The sequence below is a fragment of the Hyperoodon ampullatus genome (genome assembly GCF_949752795.1).
Source record: "Hyperoodon ampullatus genome assembly, chromosome: 7".
NCBI classification, from domain to species: Eukaryota; Metazoa; Chordata; class Mammalia; order Artiodactyla; family Ziphiidae; genus Hyperoodon; species Hyperoodon ampullatus.
In genome coordinates, this window is record NC_136920.1 from 80156647 (window position 1) to 80175861 (window position 19215).

Genomic DNA, 19215 nt, shown 5'->3' on the forward strand with positions numbered 1-19215 from the left:
GATTTGTGTGGACTGGGGAATCAGGGAAGGTTCCTTTGCAGTGGGCCTGAAGGACAAGTGAGATTTGGACCCATGGGGAAGAGAGGAAAGACATTCCAGTTTGGAAGAATAAAAGCAAAGACACACTCTTCTCAACCTTGTCCTGCCCCAAATATAATTTCATAGCACGCTGAAATTTTCTACAACTGAGGACTTAAAAAAACCAAGAGGTTAAGGGGCCTACACAGTGTTACACAGGTAGTGGAGAGGTGTTCTGCTCAATGGTTAGGTTCATGTTGGGGCTCCGGGTTTACAGCTGATAGGAATATAAGGACAAGCTCATGCCATTTCAAACATTTCCAAGTGATACTGAGAGAGATGTTAAAGGTGCAAAATGAGGGTGCTGAATGACCTCACAAAGTGGGAATGGTGGGCCCATTTGAACATGAAATTGAAAACAAGTTCATGACAAAAGGACATAATACAAAATGACAACATCATCACTACAGTCCCCTCTCCCCTAGAAGTAAGAGTCATTAGAATCCTCTCTCTCTCCACCATGAAAGGATGAGACAAAGGCTCAGCAGCAGCCCCCGTGAAAAACATGGTCAACAGTGTGGAGAGATGTTACTAAGACGATTTAGTCCGACTCAGAGAAGGAAAGAGTCAAATCTGCCCTTAGCCTGATCAGGCCCACAGGAAGCAACCACATTTGGTGCAGCCTTGATAGTGTGGCAATGAGAGAGAACCTTCTTTAGGAGGGAAGAGGGAACTCCCTGTTGCCGACCCTGAAAAAGCAAAGTTGGGACATTCGTTTAATGGATGAAAATAACGGATACTTCTGGAAATGCCTGTCATTCTGATTGGATATTTTTTAAATGTTAACTGAAATTTAAATGTATAAATTATAAAAAGAAGATGACAAAAAGGCCTATTATCATTTTATTACCCAGATAAACCCTGGTGGTCCACTAGTAGGAGAAGGGTCTTCTCTAAACAGTTTTCTTCATCTGGATTTCTGGACACTCCGTAGTTTAATCTGCTTCTGGAGGCAGCGGATGACATTTTGGCAAGTTTTATTCAAATTCTTTATGCCATGATGTTAGGAAAGAAGAATAGTTGCTGTGCTGAGCTTTGCGAGGTCAGATAGAATTTTGGAGTATTCTCTTTCTCTCTCTCATAGACAGCAGCTGTCATTTGGTAAGCCATAAGCCTTCCTTTGCTTTGAGTGTGGTTACTGTGTTTGTTGGATTTCTAAAATATATTTTTAGTGTTTACTTGTTTAGATTGAAAGCATTGGGCTATATATATATATATTTTTTCTTTTTTTTTTTTCGGTACACGGGCCTCTCACTGTTATGGCCTCTCCCTTGCAGGGCACAGGCTCCGGGCCCGCAGGCTCAGTGGCCATGGTTCATGGGCCCAGCCGCTCCGTGGCATGTGGGATCTTCCCGGACCAGGGCACGAACCCGTGTCCCCTGCATTGGCAGGCGGATTCTCAACCACTGTGCCACCAGGGAAGCCCTGGGCTATATTTTTAAAAGTTTATCCCTTCATTTGGGAAGGCCTTTGATGTTGTGACATTGCTTGCAAGAGAGCTAACGGAATTCTGGACTCCATATTTTCGTTTTTACCTCTTTTTTTTTTCTCTGACTTTGAACCAACAATGGCTAAGAATGAAAGGAACTCAGGCCCCAATATTTTTCCCCTTGTCAAGCACAGAGAATGTGGGGAAGAATGAAATTGGGAAAGTGTTTTGCTCCTCTTCCTCCTCCTTTTTGGTCAGTTACCTCAGTCGTCCAGCTCACTCTGTTTTTCTAGCCTGGCTTCAGAAAGACCTGAATTTGATGAACTACACACTGTTGGAGTAGTAGATTGCTAGAAGGAACCAAGATCCAGACAACCTTAAATGGCGGCTTCATGGAATTATTTTCTAGAAGGATGGTTTAACAAATTTCCCCACTTCCATTGTGAAAGGAGTTCCCTGTTCCTAAGAAAATGGACCTATGTCCGACTGACACAGAAGATGGAGATTTATCCCAGTGCATTTATATATGTATATATATTAAAATTATATATATATAATGCCTAATGGAAATATCTCAGATGGTCTATTTGTGTTTTAATTTTACTTATAAAATTGTGACCATTTTTTAACTCAAAAGAGGAGAATCTTAATTAATTAAAAAGACATTCTCAGTAGTCTAAGATTCAGAGTTACTTGGCAGAGAAAATTGCTGAATGGTTAGATAACAGTGCTGGTATGCTTGGCTATTGTAACACTTTGCATTTGAGTTTCTCTTCCTTGAAATTAAAAGAACTATATGACTCAAGAGAAATATTGATAAGTAGGAATATTCTGCTTGCTTTTTATATAGCCTATTGAAGAATATTTTGATTAATTATTTGGAGGTCATAGGAAGGAACCTTCATGATCTAACTTTTGAACAAGTAGTGTGGCGACGCAAAGCTATGACTTCAAAAGGAAATGTGAAATGACCTATTTCTTTTGGCATCTCAATCCAGATATCTGTCAGTAAAATGAGTCACTTTTCAGTCAAATGGGTGGTCAGCAATATAATTTTTTATTGGGAAGCTGAAAGACGCCATTGCCAAGCAGAGCACCTGCAGTGTTCACATCTATATTTGAGCATCTTTCGTTTTCCCAAGGGGTACAGATGAGAATAAGGAAGGCAGAGAAATGCACTTGAATAAACTTTTCAAGATGGATAGAACAGAGAGCATTCCCAGGGGCAGGTCAAGTTCAACCCAAGAACAGCTCTCTCAGTGCTTTCACAACTAGTTAAAATATAAGACCAGTAGTAACTCAGCTCTCAAGTCAGTGCTGAAATCCAGCAGAAGGTTGTTAATATTGATAAGATTAACATACATCAAATAGGATTACTGAAATTTTCTGAATCCAAAAGTTCTCCACAGTGTTGACATTTCCTTACTGAACTCCCAGGATTGTTTGGTTTCAAACGCTGTTGGGCTCAAGTCACATTTTGTTTTAAATAATCCTCCATAAAATGTTCAGCTTTCAGTCTAATATGATTGAAACCCAGCTTGAGTGTGTTTTATAATGCACTGAAGTGGAAAGACTATGGGCATTGAATTATTCAAAACATGGCAGGCAAAGGAGTGATATGTGGGGAAGAGGTGATCAAAGAAATGAGTGAGACTTGATATGTCTTGTTATCTCATTTTATTTACCTGTTAGAACTCTTCCAAATATTAGAGGAAATAATTCAATACCAATTTTCACCTGTCACGTTCGACACTTCAATGATTAATGAATGTCAAATTAGACCACAGTTTTCTGTACCACCTGCTCTGCAATAATATTTCTGAGCCTTTATTAAAAATGTAAAATTGTCATTGAATTTCCAAATATGATTCTGCAGTGGCTAATTCAGCTTGTTTTATTAATAAGCAAGTTCTGATGAGTAATACTAATTTAATAAGCCTGCATGTGAGGTTAAAGTGTAAACTATTCCTGCCGAAGGTGATGAGCTATGACTGCGATGTGGTGGTAGGGCACTCACCTTCCTGAACGAACCCTGCGAGCACACGGTTCTTGGGAGAAACCAGTACTTCATATAGTAGCAAATCTGATATTATTTTGCATGTCTCCTGTAGCAGTGGAATGCGCACACACACACACACACACACAGACACGATCAAGGGTGAAGAAACACACATGCGCACCTTAGATGCTTACATTAATTTCTGAATATACTTCTCCGGAAAGAAAAAGCTTTACTGATGATTTGTATTTTTATAGTTTATTATTTTATCCATACTAAAACACTTCATGAAATCACTTCCTGTTTTGTTGTCCATGGAATCCTTTCAATTTTGAGATGCTAAATATAAATCGAAATAATGATTATAGTCATTGGCCATGAAAGACTAAGTTACAGAGAACCCAGTGACTGGAGGTCAGAGCTGCCATGGAATTATTCTCTGCTCCAGAGACCATTAGAATATCACTGTGTACCCACTTAAGGATAGAATGATGCTACTGAGAAACTAGCTCTCTTTTATTTCTACTAAAAGGAGAGAACAGCAGGGGACCTTGGCTGTGTGAGTGTATGAGACTTTCTCTGTTCTGTACAATGAGCCAAAAACAATACATGAAATAGCCTCGCGCCTTTTGTCTTTTGTACCCAGCTCTTTCCTGTATTGCTCCTGATCAATTATACTTAAATCAACAAGAGTTGCTTGAACATTTTGACAGTTATGTTCCCCATACCCTGAAGCATATTTAAAGGGTTACTGAGATAAAGCTATTTCAAAGAATACTCCCTCCAAATTTTTTCAGGGTGGCATCAATGAAAGTAACTTAGAGGGAAAAAAACTCCAACTTGGGTTCCTGGCCTACCACCCTAAGGCCAGGCAAGCATTAACCTTCATAGCAAAAGCTAAGTTTGCTCCCAATTGAGAATTTGGTTTCCATGGTCTTATATAAAAAGTATATGGAGACTTTAATTCACTATAAGCCCTTTCCAAAGAGGAAATACAGTTCATTCGTAAGAGATGATGAAAATTACAATTTTGTTGAATAGGTGAAATATATATTATATATAATATATATATATATTTATTTTTAATATATATATAAAATATATAAAGTTACTCTTCAGAGTCCTAAAACATGGATTTTCCTTACTTACCAAGAATGAACAGTAACTTGATCTCTAAACACAATAAAGCACCTGGTCATAGTAGAATCATAACAAATAGTTGATATCAGAATGAATTCACTGTTCAGGTGTAAAGAGGGAATACCTTCAGTTTTCTTCTTTCTGTCACCCCATTATTGCATCCTGGACAGAGGGGATTTTCTTGACTTTAATCTAAAGGAGAAATGTTCACTTTTGTTAAGATGGAAATTGACAACCTCAGTAGGCAGAGGCACTGTTTTTATTTGGCTGAATTCATGTTTCTAGTGATAATTCAAGGTGTAATAGGGTTTTCTCTGCCACTCCAAAATCTGAAAATGATAAGCATCTCACCAGAGTTTCAGGACGGTCCATTACCTATTCTGTGGAAAGGATACACAAAATACCATGATTCATCAATGTCTTCTTTGACTTATTAATCAATGGACAACTACTGAGTTATCCTATCTTTGCTTCAACAAAAAAAAAAAAGAAAAGGAAAGAAAACCACAAACACAAAAAATCTGTTAACGATGAAAACGTATTATGCCAGGCCTTACTATGGCCTGACTTGGAAATTTAGTTTCAGAGCCTTTTGTGAATATACCAAGGAAAGAAGACCTAGGTGTATCTTATTCCCACAGGCCGCCAATAAATATTTGCTTAAAGGAGAAAAAATTAATATAAAGCGTAGGAGAGAACCTGACAGATGCTTAACATTATTGAGTGATAGCAATGCCCAAACTCATCTGTGATCAAACACTATGAAGTATCCTCCTAAGGATAAACTTATTACAAATAAGAAGTGAACATTCAATTATGGAGATACTTTCAGTTTCAGCTCTGATAGGCAAAAGGCTTGGAAGTTGTCACTGTATCTTGTCCTTACAAGATAATGCTGTAGAAAATGAAAATCAATGACTTTTCTCAGACGTGATTAATAAAACATGTAACTACGAAAGAATTTTAAAACTGTAATTATGTATGTGTATATATGTGTCTCTGAAAAATCTGGGTCAAAGAAAACTGAGGCTATCAGTATAAACTTATTTAACTTCTATCTCTTCTTACCTTTATTTCCTCCCAAACTTACCAGTATCCATCCAACTTGAAGGATACAAGTGATTTTTATATACTGTGCAAGGTTTTTTTCTTATTCATATGTCCGTGTTTCCCCAATTATCTAAATTATTGTCTACATCTTCAGGATCTCCTTTATCAGTTCCTCCATTTCAACATATAAAATAGAAGTCCTTCTCATTCTAAAAAATTTTTTGCTAATTATTTTCTCTTTTCATCCAAACTCCTTCAGAGCAGCCTATTCCCACTGTTTCACTAGCCCCGCCTGGCCCCGACAGGCAGCCCTATGCCCTCAATGTATTGCATCTGGCTTTCTTGTCCACCACTTCACTGAACTGCTCTAAGGTCACTGGGGACCTAACTTCCCAAATCCAATGGACACTTACATTCTCTGAAGTATGACGCTGTCATCTACTTCCTCCTTCTTGAAACTCTATCACCTCTCTCCTTCCCAGAATTCTTTCTCTGCTTATTACTTAAACGTTGTCAGTACTCACAATTCTCTGAAATCTCATCCATTTTCATGATTTTAATGACTGCGAAATGCTGGTGACATTCAAATTTTTATCTTTCCATGTCTTCACGTGCATGTCCAGTTACCTACCTGTTTGTCTCCTGAATTCTACAGGTGCTTTCAAATTCTACATGTCCAGAACTAAAGTCTTTTCCCCAATTCAGTTATTTATCCCCTATGTCCAAATTCAATGATACCACCACCCAACCTTAGTCACATGGATGGGGGTTCAGCCTCTGCCTCCTACTTCTTCCTTACTTCCCAAGATCAAGTCTTGCTTGTAATTTCCTAAATAAAATTAGAACTTATTTCTTCCCTCCATCTGTACCTTATTTCAGACCCCTTTCTATTACCTGGTCTAGAAGTTACCAAATTGCTGTTTGGTGGAACCAGTTGTTAGACACTTCTATTAAAAGAGGACTCTACAGGGCCTCCCTGGTGGCGCGGTGGTTGAGAGTCCGCCTGCCGATGCAGGGGATACGGGTTCGTGCCCCGGTCTGGGAGGATCCCATGTGCCGCGGAGCGGCTGGGCCCGTGAGCCATGGCTGCTGAGCCTGCGCATCCGGAGCCTGTGCTCCGCAACGGGAGAGGCCACAACAGTGAGAGGCCCGCGTACCACAAAAAAAAAAAAAAAAAAAAGAGGACTCTACAGACAAATAGATTTGCGGATGGCTGTGTACCATACGCCTGCTGTGACGATCCAGAATGAACATTAGCCTACAGCAGCCCCGAGAAGCTGTACAGTAAAGAAATCTGATTAACTTTACTTAAGCCAGGTTCTCCCTTCTGCCGGCCTATAAACCTTTCAGTAGGGACAGGAGAGGAGGTGGCAGCGTGAAAGTCCCACTCGAAAATAAAAAACACTGCTCCTCAGAAGAGTGGGGCATAATTATCTCCAGGCTTCTTCAGATTCCTCATCCATACTGACGTCAGTGGTCTAAAATGCCACCTGAACTTGTCCCTTCCATTTAGCTGTATTCTGAGGAAACCAGCTCCCCACACATGGATGGTTAAGACCTGCTCTCCTCCTCCTCGCTGCCTCCTTTAGGGGTACTTGCCGCTGCCTGGGGACACTGCACTGATCCTCCAGAGCCTGTGCCTGTGGCTCTGTAACACACCCCTCACACACTCACGGCTCTGGACTTCCGCTGTCCACTCTGCCTTGAGTATCCTTGCCTTTCACCGGCTGACTCACCAGTTTCTCACGAGTCCTTTAAGACTTAGCTTAGGGACTGCCTCTTTTGATGACTTTTCTTTGCCTCACGGCTCCCCCTCTTCTTCCACAAACACTGACTAAACGCCCTGAATATGCCCGTCACAGCATGTCACGTGCAGGATGAGACATCTGCTGTGCGTCTTCCCCTCTCACTCCACTGCTAAAGGGCCAACACTACATCTTGCTCGTTGTTTCACTCCTCTAACACTCAACCCATGACTAATGAACTAACTAGTACTGTAGTAGCCCTCTTAGTAACAATCAGGCAGGACCTTCTACAAGAAATCTGACACTCCAGCTTTTCTCTGATCTCATCTTTCAGTCTGACTGAACTAACAACTTATCTGTGCATGTTTTACCAGGGAGACATCATTTAATCCAGAGATGTGTCATCACATACTCTTACATACTCTGCCGTTTAAAAATTCTGCTCAGATGGGGGAAGGAGACAGGTGTGCTTTCTGACAGCCCCACTGTTTTTGCACTTCTAGTGGTCACTGGCTTCTCTCTCAGTGCCTTCCTTAAACCCTTCTTCTCTTAACAAGGAAACGGGATAACAAAGTGATTAAGAGCCTGGTTACAGCCTATGTGTGAACAGAAACATAACCAAGGACATAGAGAATAGACTGGCGGTTGCCAAGGGGGAGGGGGTGAGAGAGGGTTGGATTGGGAGTTTGGGATTAGCAGATGCAAAGTGGTGTATATACAGGATGGATAAACAAAAAGGTCCTACATGGGACTTCCCTGGTGGCGCAGTGGTTACGAATACGCCTGCCAATGCAGGGGACATGGGTTCAAGCCCTGGTCCAGGAAGATCCCACATGCCGTGGAGCAGCTAAGCCCGTGCGCCACAACTACTGAGCCTGCGCTCTAGAGCCTGCAAGTCACAACTACTGAAGCCTGTGTGCCACAGCTACTGAAGTCCATGCACCTAGAGCCCGTGCTCTGCAACAAGAGAAGCCACCACGGTGAGAAGCCTGCACACCGCAAAGAAGAGTAGCCCCCGCTTACCACAACTACAGAAAGCCCGCGTGTAGCAACGAAGACCCAACGCAGCCAAAAATAAAATTACATTTATTTTTAAAAAGTGGATGTATTTTAAAAAGGTCCTACTGTATAGCACAGGGAACTATATTCAATATCCTGTGATAAACCATAATGGAAAAGAATATGAAAAAGAATGTATATAAATGTATAACTGAGTCACTTTCCTGTGCAGCAGTAATTAACACAACACTGTAATTCTACTATACGTCAATAAAAAAATAAAAATTTTAAAAACTGCCATAAAAATCATCACATAAGGGGGACTTCCCTGGTGGTCCAGTGGTTAAGACTTCGCCTTCCAATGGAGGGGGTGAGGGTTCGATCCCTGGTCGGGGAGCTAAGATCCCACATGCCTTGCGGCCAAAAAACCAAAACATAAAACAGAAGCAATACTGTAACAAATTCCATAAAGACTTTAAAAATAGTCGACATCTAAAAAAGTCTTAAAAAAATCACATAAATCAGAAACAAATGAAACATAATAAAGTCCATACATTAAAAAAAAAGAGCATGGGTTCTGTTCTGGTCACATCCCAGCTTCCCACTTAGTTATAGCTGTGTAATTCTGGGCAACTCACATAATGTCTCCTCAGACTCCTCATCTATAAAATGGGGATGGTAATAGTTCCCTACCTCATAGTGTTGCTGTAATCCATAAACATGGTTAAGTGCCTTGGTAAATGTTTGATGCTCTCTGGTTATTGTGAATTAAAATATGTCAGTGGCTTCTGGCCATACGATTTGTAATAGTTTGACAGTTAACCAAATGGTAAAACGATTCCATTTATTATTCCCATCTCTTTTTACCCCTTACCCTGTTTTGTTGTTTACATTTTCTCCCACCACAGAGTGTTAGTTCCAGGAGAGTAAAGGCTTTATTTTGTTCACTGATGAAAGCAATAGCACCCAGAAAAGTACTGTACATATGAAGCCCTCAGTAAACACTAGCTGAATGAATGGTGCAAACTGTCACAAGGAAAAATACACCAAAACTTTCATTATAATAAAAAAGTATAGATAAATCTTTCTCGAATGTCTTCCAGTCAAGTATTTCAAAACACCATATGCTATAATAAAAACATAAGTAATTTATTAAAATTTGAAGGCAAAAACATAATTTTAAAAGATTTTAAAAGATGTAGACCTATGTTAGGCGTGATGGAATATGGATGCTTTCTGGAAATTCACAATCAGGTCCAAGAGTCTCACTTTCAGAATGTTCTAGTAGACTGAGTTTACTTTTAGTTGTCTTTGATGAAACAGTCACTATTGTACTCTCTTTCTTAACAGAACTGTGTTTTTTTGAAGACTCACTTCTAATTGGTTCAGTAAGCAAAGAATTATTTTGCCCAATTCCTTTGCTTTTCTGCTTTACAGGTGAGTCAGAGCAGGAATGCAGGTCCTTCCCAGGTTGTTTCTTAGCAGAGTAGTTTTTGGTCTATTCACCTGCTTTGCTCATTTTCTCTGAAGGAGACCTGCTATTTCTAGGTAATTCCTCTTCTTTTCTTTGACTTTCAGTTCCAGAAATGACGTCTGCTGAAGGAGAACATGTTCTAGCAATGAAATCTTCAAAAGACTCCTGCCGCTGCTCTGTGACTGGGACCCCCAGGTTGTCTTTGGAAGTTTCTAAGGCCTCCTGAGTAGAGACTGGGACATGGAAGGAGTCGAGAGGCAAAGGAATCCCAGCATCACCTGTAATTTTCTGAAACTGGAGGGGAAAAGACAAAAATTCAGTGATGAACAAAGCCAACCATTAAAAAGTAGAGTTCAAAACTTCAGTGTTACTCTGTGATCTTATTATTAACACAGTCAATTGATTATTCAGAAGATTTCAGAGCCAGTTTTTTTCTAATTATATTTTGCCAAGTGATTCTCAGCTTAACCTAGCTATATCCAAGGCTATGTCTGCTACGTTTTCAGACTTTGGTGATTGGGGTAGTTATTACCCATTTCCTTTCCCTCACTAAAAATAAAACCCTATTCTGTAAGATAATTAATTTCTTTTCTATCCTCCAGGCACAAGTAAACCGTATATAGTTTGTGACCAGACTGTGTTCTCAAGCTGTCAGTTCCCAAGACCACTCTGAGATTGGCTGATGGGGGCTCCAAGTAAGGCTGGAGGAAAAGCTGACAGGTTTTCCCCTCCCATTCCCATGACCAGGTGAGTCACTCTAATATCTTACATATCAGCTATGTCTGGATTACTTATTTTAAAAATTATATCAGTATGTGTACCTTCATTAGTGTTCCTTCATTGTAAGCTGACTGCATACAAATAGAAACCTAGATAAAATATGAACAGAATAGACATTTATACAATTTAAAATCTGGAATATTTTCTCTAATGTCTTCTTTCTTCATTAAGGATAGTTTGCTTTAACTCATACATTTTCTAAAGAACTTCCAGTTTTCTTATGTACAACAATACAGTATCATTAAATGGGCCCACATTTACTAATCTCAGATTTGGAGAGGACTCCAGAGTCTTCTAGCTCCCAAGCATGTGAACTATTAGAGACTGACCATTATTATTTTCTCTCTGACTTGGTCATTTCCTTTTTGCTAATCACTCTTAGAATCATTAAGTGCTGTCCTCTCCACTTACTTGGACATTTTGCGTAGGTCCTGGGGCACTCTGCTTTGATTCTGATTTTTCCTCTTCAAGTGCCTTCTTTTCTTCTTTAGGTGGACTACTAACAGTATAATTCATCTGGGGACGACCTAGTAAATGAAAATCTGACTGATCTATACCAGCCATTGTGGCCAACTGCCCAAGCCTGGCCCAGAGGAGGAAAGGAGAAAAGACAAAGGTTATTAGAATCACAGAAGAGCAGTTTAGATTTCCCCAGAGCTACAGTCATGAAATACTTCTAAAATCTTAAAAGTCAACATCCTACTCCAGACTACAAGCCTCTCTCTCCCCCAGATTCTCAGCCCTTTCCAGGTTCATCCTCTAGACATCCCACTGTCTCACTAGCAGCTTCAATATGTACCATGCACCCTGTCCACTGCCTGTCACACCTCCATTCCCACACTTCTTTACCACCTTTCCTCCAGTTTCCAAGAATGTGTTTGTTCCTTCCTTCCCAACACCAACTCATTCACTGACAAAACACCACTCCAGCAACTATCCATCTCCACTTCCCTCTTTCAGCAAAATTGCTCGCAGTTGAGAACCACTGACCTATATCTTCCCTGAAGATTAATAATAATTTTTATGTCTAAGACAAAAATAACTTTAATTCAAACATCAAAAAAGCAAAATAAATGAGAGGAAAATTCTTATCCATTCCCGAATATTTTCAATGAAAACTGCCTTCAATTTAGTCTTTACAAAAAACTGTACCTACTAATTACTCTGTCTACAGGTTACTGTTTTATAATGGGCTCCCCATACCAAAGCAGGCTCGCCTATTTGCATTTCTTTTTTTTTTTTTTTTTTTTTTTGCGGTACGCGGGCCTCTCACTGTTGTGGCCTCTCCCGTTGCGGAGCACAGGCTCCGGACGCGCAGGCTCAGCGGCCACGGCTCACGGGCCCAGCCGCTCCGCAGCATGTGGGATCTTCCCGGACCGGGGCACGAACCCGTGTCCCCTGCATCGGCAGGCGGACTCTCAACCACTGCGCCACCAGGGAAGCCCTATTTGCATTTCTTAAAAAAATTTAATTCCTCATTTTAAAACGTCAACGATATTACCTATAATTACACTAAATTTGGCTAAATATGGCCACGTAAGTGATGAATATTGCTCCAGTTCCTCAGCAAACTACCATTAGAGTCGCAAAGAGAAGAATGCCATGAAGAGAAATGAACTAACCCAGCATCTTTAAGGAGAACCAGGAAAGCATGGAACTTCTGAAAAGAATTCTCAGTGCTGCCCAAAACACCTTCATCATCCAGGATCATGCTTGTCAATGAGTGGGCATGAAGGGCTTCAGACAAAGAGAAAGTTGTGTTTCTTAACTGGGCATTTTCATGTTCCAGCTATACAAGAAGACTGAAAACGTCTGACATGATTTTTTCTCATTGTGGTCAAAAGTAGTCTTGTCTAGTTTCAAGGAACAAAACTAAAACACTCAAAATGTAATTAATCTGTAATTAACCTAACTCTCCACCAGTAAAGAGAGAGACCATATCACATAATAACCAAAACCCCCAGGCACCCAACAAAGTTTCCTATATAACGCTTAGGTGGTATATAAATAAACCAAAGTTACCGTTTTATTAATGATCTTTCACAAAAGATCACATTTCTAACTGGTTCAATTCATAATGGAGCCTTATTCCACATTAGAAAATTACCTGCTTTAAGTTTCCCTTAAATTAGAAAGTGAATTATAGAATCTGATTTGAAAAAAACATATTACAACTCTGCTGAATGTTAACAATTAACTTTAGTGAGCAAAATATCTAATGCTTACGTTTAAAAGTCCTAAATCAGGCTTCCCTGGTGGTGCAGTGGTTGAGAGTCCACCTGCCGATGGAGGGGACACGGATTCGTGACCCGGTCCGGGAGGATCCCACATGCCACGGAGTGGCTGGGCCCGTGAGCCATGGCCACAGGGCCTGCGCGTCCGGAGCCTGTGCTCCGCAACGGGAGAGGCCACAACAGTGAGAGGCCCGCATACCAAAAAAAAAAAAAAATCCTAAATCATACCCAACCCAATTTATTAAATGTACGATCACCAATATTTTCTTTGGCTCCTTCAAAATATTCACTCGTGTGCATTCTTCCCCTTCCGCTCATGACCTATGCACTTAAAACCCCCTATAAGCTCAACTCCAGTATTTCTCAGAAAGGCTGTTATGTTCATGATGCCCCTTTTGCCTTATATAAGCAGGTGCTCACCATTTATTGAATGAGTGTCCGCCAATCCAGTGGATGCACTTTCAAAAATTCCTCCCTACACTCACCCTGTGATAAATTATATTTAGATAGAACTTTTTAGATTACGCCCTGCTTTCATGCACATTACCTAATGTAATTCTTAGAGTATATATTTTTATCTTTCATTGCATTCTTAGAAGTTTTCCAATATCTTAAATTTATTTAAATGATTCACTTTCCTAATTCATTGCCAGGAGAGTCTCATCATGTCTTTTATGCTACTGTATATACAGTATATGCACAAAAAGTGCTTTCTTGAATCAAAGAATTATGAACAGAAAATAAGCTAATGTCATAAGAAAGCACACACACAGACACACACACACACACAAAATGAGATTTTCACATTTTTAAAAACATGCTTTCTGGAATATAGATCATATGATCACTAAATACCAGCAAATGCAAAAGTCCATATGATACAACCAACTTGCAACATATTACAGTTTTAAAGTTTACAAACTATGTGTATATGGCTTAAAATCAAATCGAAATAACACCAAAACACTCTCAAAAGTGTAAGAAATTGTTTACTTCATTGACTCATTTATCAGCCTTCAGTCTTATTACTCTTTCCTCCTTTAACTGCTTTAGGCACTCCTCCAGTTTTTCCTGAACAAACAGAGTCAATGTTATAACTAATTAGTAGTATAATATCCAAAAGCCTTTCCAGCTATAGGACTCATCAGGACTTAGGGGCAGAGCCAGAAGTGAACTCAGATTTTAGTCTGCTACTGGTAGTATCATACCATGCCAGTGAAATGAATGATCAAAATCTATCAAATTAGCATAGTAAAGATTTATTTAAATTCCACTCTTTCCAACATAAATTTTTTTGTGGCAGCCCACCATAAAAGGCATATGCGTATAACATAGCAAGTCAGAAATAAATAGTTAAGACCAAGAAAGAAAAGTTCTATTTTTATTTGTGGGTCTCTTTATAGTAGGAAGTCCTATTAATGAACATGCTTAACATACCTGAATTGCATAATTGCCGATTCAAAGCATTATTTTAAAAAGTAATCACTTTTTTTTTTGCGGTACGCGGGCCTCTCACTGTTGTGGCCTTTCCCGTTGTGGAGCACAGGCTCCGGACACACAGGCTCAGCGGCCATGGCTCATGGGCCCAGCCACTCCGCGGCATGTGGGATCTTCCCCAGACGGGGGCACGAACCCGTGTCCCCTGCATTGGCAGGCAGGTGGACTCTCAACCACTGCGCCACCAGGGAAGCCCCAAGAGTAATCACTTTTAAAGCAATTTACAGTCAAGCACTGTTCCTGGAGTTCCCTGGGCATTAAATAATCTAATCATCAAAACCCTAAGAGGGGGCTTCCCTGATGGCACAGTGGTTAAGAATCCGCCTGCCAGTGCAGGGGACACAGGTTCGAGCCCTGGTCCGGAGAGATCCCATGTGCCTCAGAGCAACTAAGCCCGTGCGCCACGACTACTGAGCCTATGCTCTAGAGCCCCCGAGTCACAACTACTGAGCCCGCGTGCCACAACTACTGAAGCCTGCGCGCCTAGAGCCCGTGCTCTGCAAAAAGAGAAACCACCGCAATGAGAAGCCCGCACACCACTACGAAGAGTAGCCGCCACTCGACGCAAGCAGAGAAAGCCCGTGAGCAATATCAAACACCCAGTGCAGCCAAAAATAGATAAATAAAATAAATTTATTAAAAAAACCGTACGAGGAAAGAACAATCACTAACTCCATGTTATTTTACAGATGAGGGAAACAGAGGCAGAGAAGTAGAGTAAGTAGAGCAGCACAGCCAAGGTCACACCACTAAGTAGCAGAACCACACTGTGGACTCAGGAAGCTGGCTGCCATTCCTGCTCACGGAGGTGGTAGTCTTCCCTTCACCAAGGTCACTGAAATAAAATGAACACTGATAATCTTAGGAGTTTTAGGAACTAAGACACTTCGGTCCTTGAAGTGGGGACACTGCTTGCAATAGGCAGAATTCTGACAGAGCCCCCAAGATTACCACTTACTGAAGTACACAAACCTTCCACTTATCCAATCAAACTCTAAATGTAGGTGCTGCAGTGAAGGGATTTTGCAGATGGAATTAAGGTTCACAATCAGTTGATTTTTTTAAGATAGGCAGATTATTCTAGGTGGATGGGACCTACTCAGGCACCCCATGTAAAGGACCTGAACTCTTCCTGAATTGAAGTACAAAAGGGACAAGAGGGAGACTCTCCATTGCTGGCTCTGAAGAAGTCCAATGCTGCGGCAGGGAAGGCAAGCGAGAGGCTTCTAGGAGCTGAGACTGTCCCCCGACTGACAGCCAGCAAGGAAATGGGGACCTCTGTCCTGCAACTGCAGAATCTGAATTATGCCAACAAGCCGAAGAAGCCTGGAGGCTTTCTTTCTCAGAGCCTCTGGATGCTAACACAGCCAGACTGACATCTTGATTTCAGCTCTGTGACCCACACAAACTAGGGTGAACATCCAACGTTTAGGGTTCAATGTCTTACACTTAAATTTCATGTGCTTTAACACTCTCAGGAGGGAACTCACATGTTCCCGTGTGTATCTGAGCAGGAAACCCAGTCACGCTGTGCCTGGACTTCAGACCTGCAGAACTCTGAGCTAGTCAAATAGGTACTGTTTTCAGTCAGTAAGAGTGTAGTAAAAGAATTAAGTATTCTACTCAACCTCCAGGTTCGTGAACAAAATAAATGATTGTGATTGTTTTAGGCCACTGTTTCGGGGTGGTTTCTTATGCAGCGATAAACAATCAGAATTCCTATACTTATGAAAGCAGTATGATATATTTATACCTTTTAACTGCTTTGAACAATCACTTAAAGAATGAGGAACTCTATTATATGCCATCATTGGGAGAGGAGCTGGTATCACTTTCTGGAGAGTAGTTTTTGGTACCTAACAACAATCCTACATCAGGAGTTTACCCTAAGGAAATCAAAGATGTGGGCAAAGATTTATCTACCAACATGATGTCATGAGATTGTTTATAACCAAACCCTAGAAGAAAGCTAAGAGCCTCCGAATTGGGACCGCTTTAAATAAAAACAGCTCACCGTCTGAAGGAATGCGCTATGAAGCCACTAAGAAAAGAATGACAAGAGGTCTCAACCAGAGTTAATGAATGGGCTTCAGGAATTCTACATTGAAAATATATCTGTGCGTTTTTCCTGGGAGATGATGCATAAGCTTAATCAAATTCTCTGATGTAGAAGAGTATTTAGTGACATGGCAAAATATTTCTGACACTTTTTTAAGACAAAAGAGCAGATTAGGTGTGTGTACATGCAGAGGTGGCTTTTATTTCCTTCAAGAAATTGTTCATTGTTTTCAAACATTTGCTCAATGAACATATATTTTTATATTCAGAACATGTTTAAAAAATTGAGAGTCTAAGAACTTCAAATTCTTTAATGTTTCATTACTAAAGCCAGTCAAGTTTTCAATGGGGAAAAAGGGAAAAAATTGCAAAATTCCTCTAGTTTTAATATAATGGTTTAATCAATCATCTAAAACTGATTTCAAAGAAAGTCTAAACAAATAAGCAAACAAACAAAAGACCCTCACCACGGTCAGAGGAAAGTAGACTAAAATTCCTGATTGATTCTAAATAGCACATCAAAGTGCAGTTACATGCAACAGTTTCTCCCTCTAATGGAGGGAATTAGAACACAGTGCTAAATTTTTGTGAAAAAGTGTACCCTCCTCCTACAAAGTATTCAGAATTCATGTCCCTTACATGGAAATATGGAACCAAAAAAGTTAGAAAGTAAAATTGCTTGATATTCTACTACTTAAATAAGACTAATGATAAGGCTTTGGAATAATTTTCCTTCCTGCCATCTGCTCTCCATTCCACCCTTCTGTACACTGGCTAGGGTGATTTTTCTGGGACAAAGCTCCCATCATATTGGATATCAAATTTTATGTTCAACTTTTCTCCATTTAACATTGAAATCAATCATTTCTCATATAATCAGAGGATTCATAACCTTGATTTTTTTGTGTGGGCTACAAAATATTCCACTGAGTGGGTTTACTGGTTAACCATTTTACGCATTTAAATTCTTTCCAACTTTTCAGTATTATCAGACAAAATAACCGTTTTTATGCATGAAGGCTTTCTTCCATATTGAGAATAACGTTCTTACAATAAATCCATAAAAATGAGTTTGAGATCAAAGCAAATGAACATTTTTAAGGCTCTGAGGTACCTATCTCCAAACTTCCTTCCAAAAGATTTCTGAGATTTTACACTGCCATCAGCGATGTATCACTTGGTATATAACCTCTACTATAACTGTTGGCTTACTTCCTCACTTAGAGTGCAAGTTATTTGAAGACGGGGTGTATTTTATTAAGTGTTTATCCCCAGTACCTGTGCCTAGCACAATGTAGACGGTCAATAAATAATTGCTTAATAAGGAAAATCCCTGCCAATACAAGATGTACGTGTGTGAAAGACAGACTGTGTTTTTCTCTAACTGGATAGATGAAAATTTGTCATCTTCTTTAATGTGCAACTTTTTTTGCTTATAATTAGTCATTAAATTTCTCTTTTAGATTATATTGTAAAAATTCAGCTTCTCTGAGGCAAATGGGCCTGGCACTACCCATTAGCTATATAACCTTGGACAAGTTCTATAACTCTAGGCCTCAACTTCCTCATCTATAAAATGGAGATAAGCTCCCATATCACAGAGCTCTTGTGAGGATTACATGAGCTAAAACACATATAAAATTAGAAGAGTGCTTGGTACATAGAACATGTGCAATTAATGCTGAATGAATGAACATGCGAATGCAAACAGCAGTGAAGGGGTTAAATTAAATTTTCTCTTTAAAAAGAGAATACTTACATAAACACTACTCGAATCTGAAAGTATTGATACTTGTCAGCATCGCAAAACCCCCCCCATATCCTTTTCTCATCACAAGCTCCTTCCCTCTTCCCTGTTAAACACCAACCTCACTTCTTGACAGTCATTTCCTTTAACCTGCATGCATCCCTAACAAAAGAGTTTAGTTGTGTCAACATCTAACTTTATGTACAGGATCATAGTATATGAAGTCTTTTCTATCTTATTTCTTTCTCTCAACATTGGTTTAAAAAATTCATCCACATTGCTGCCTGTAGCTCTAGTTCATTCAATTTTATTGCTGGATAGTTTTCCCACTGTACGAATACACATCATTTATTTTTGACTCTTAATGGACATTTGGTTTGTTTTCAGTTTGTGCTAATGCAAATCATGGACAGGAATCCTGCTGTACCCATTATTCTGGTGCATTTACACAGGCCGGGGGTGAGGGCTGCTGGCTCACAGGCTATTTATATACCTTCAGTTGATGGAGACGGCTAAATGCTTTCCAAAGTAGTTGTGTTGATTTACAGTCCAGTATAAACAGGGTAGAGGATTCCCATAGTACTTCAGGTCTACAATACCTGATACTACCAGACTTTATTTATGTATTTGTCAATCTGATTGGCATGTAGTTTCCTTGGTTTTGACTCACTTTTCTCTTATTACTTAATGAAGTCGTACACTTTTCTGTGTTTACTGGCTGTTTGGATTTCCTTTTTTATGAGGTTTACGTCAACTATTGTTATTATTATTTTTTTTAATATTATTTATTTATTTATCTTTGGATGTGTTGGGTCTTCGTTACTGCGTACAGGCTTTCTCTAGTTGCGGCAAGCGGGGGCTACTCTTCATTGCGGTGGCTTCTCTTGTTATGGAGCACAGGATCTAGGCGCGCGGGCTTCAGTAGTTGTGGCACGTGGGCTCAGTAGTTGTGGTTCGCAGGCTCCGTAGTTGTGGCGCACGGCAT

At 40.0% G+C, this 19215-nt stretch overlaps 1 pseudogene across 1 annotated transcript in view; it reads right to left on the bottom strand.

Moving 5' to 3' along the window:
- Positions 1-9568: 9568 nt before the first annotated feature.
- The window catches only part of LOC307055640 (centrosomal protein of 78 kDa-like), a 40876-nt pseudogene continuing 31229 nt past the window's right edge, over positions 9569-19215 (bottom strand). The window contains exons 12-16 of the transcript in view: positions 13922-13999; positions 12317-12483; positions 11106-11277; positions 10736-10783; positions 9569-10208 (exon numbers count right to left, since the gene is read on the bottom strand). The product of the transcript in view is annotated as a centrosomal protein of 78 kDa-like (transcript). The remainder of the gene's footprint in view (positions 10209-10735; positions 10784-11105; positions 11278-12316; positions 12484-13921; positions 14000-19215) is intronic.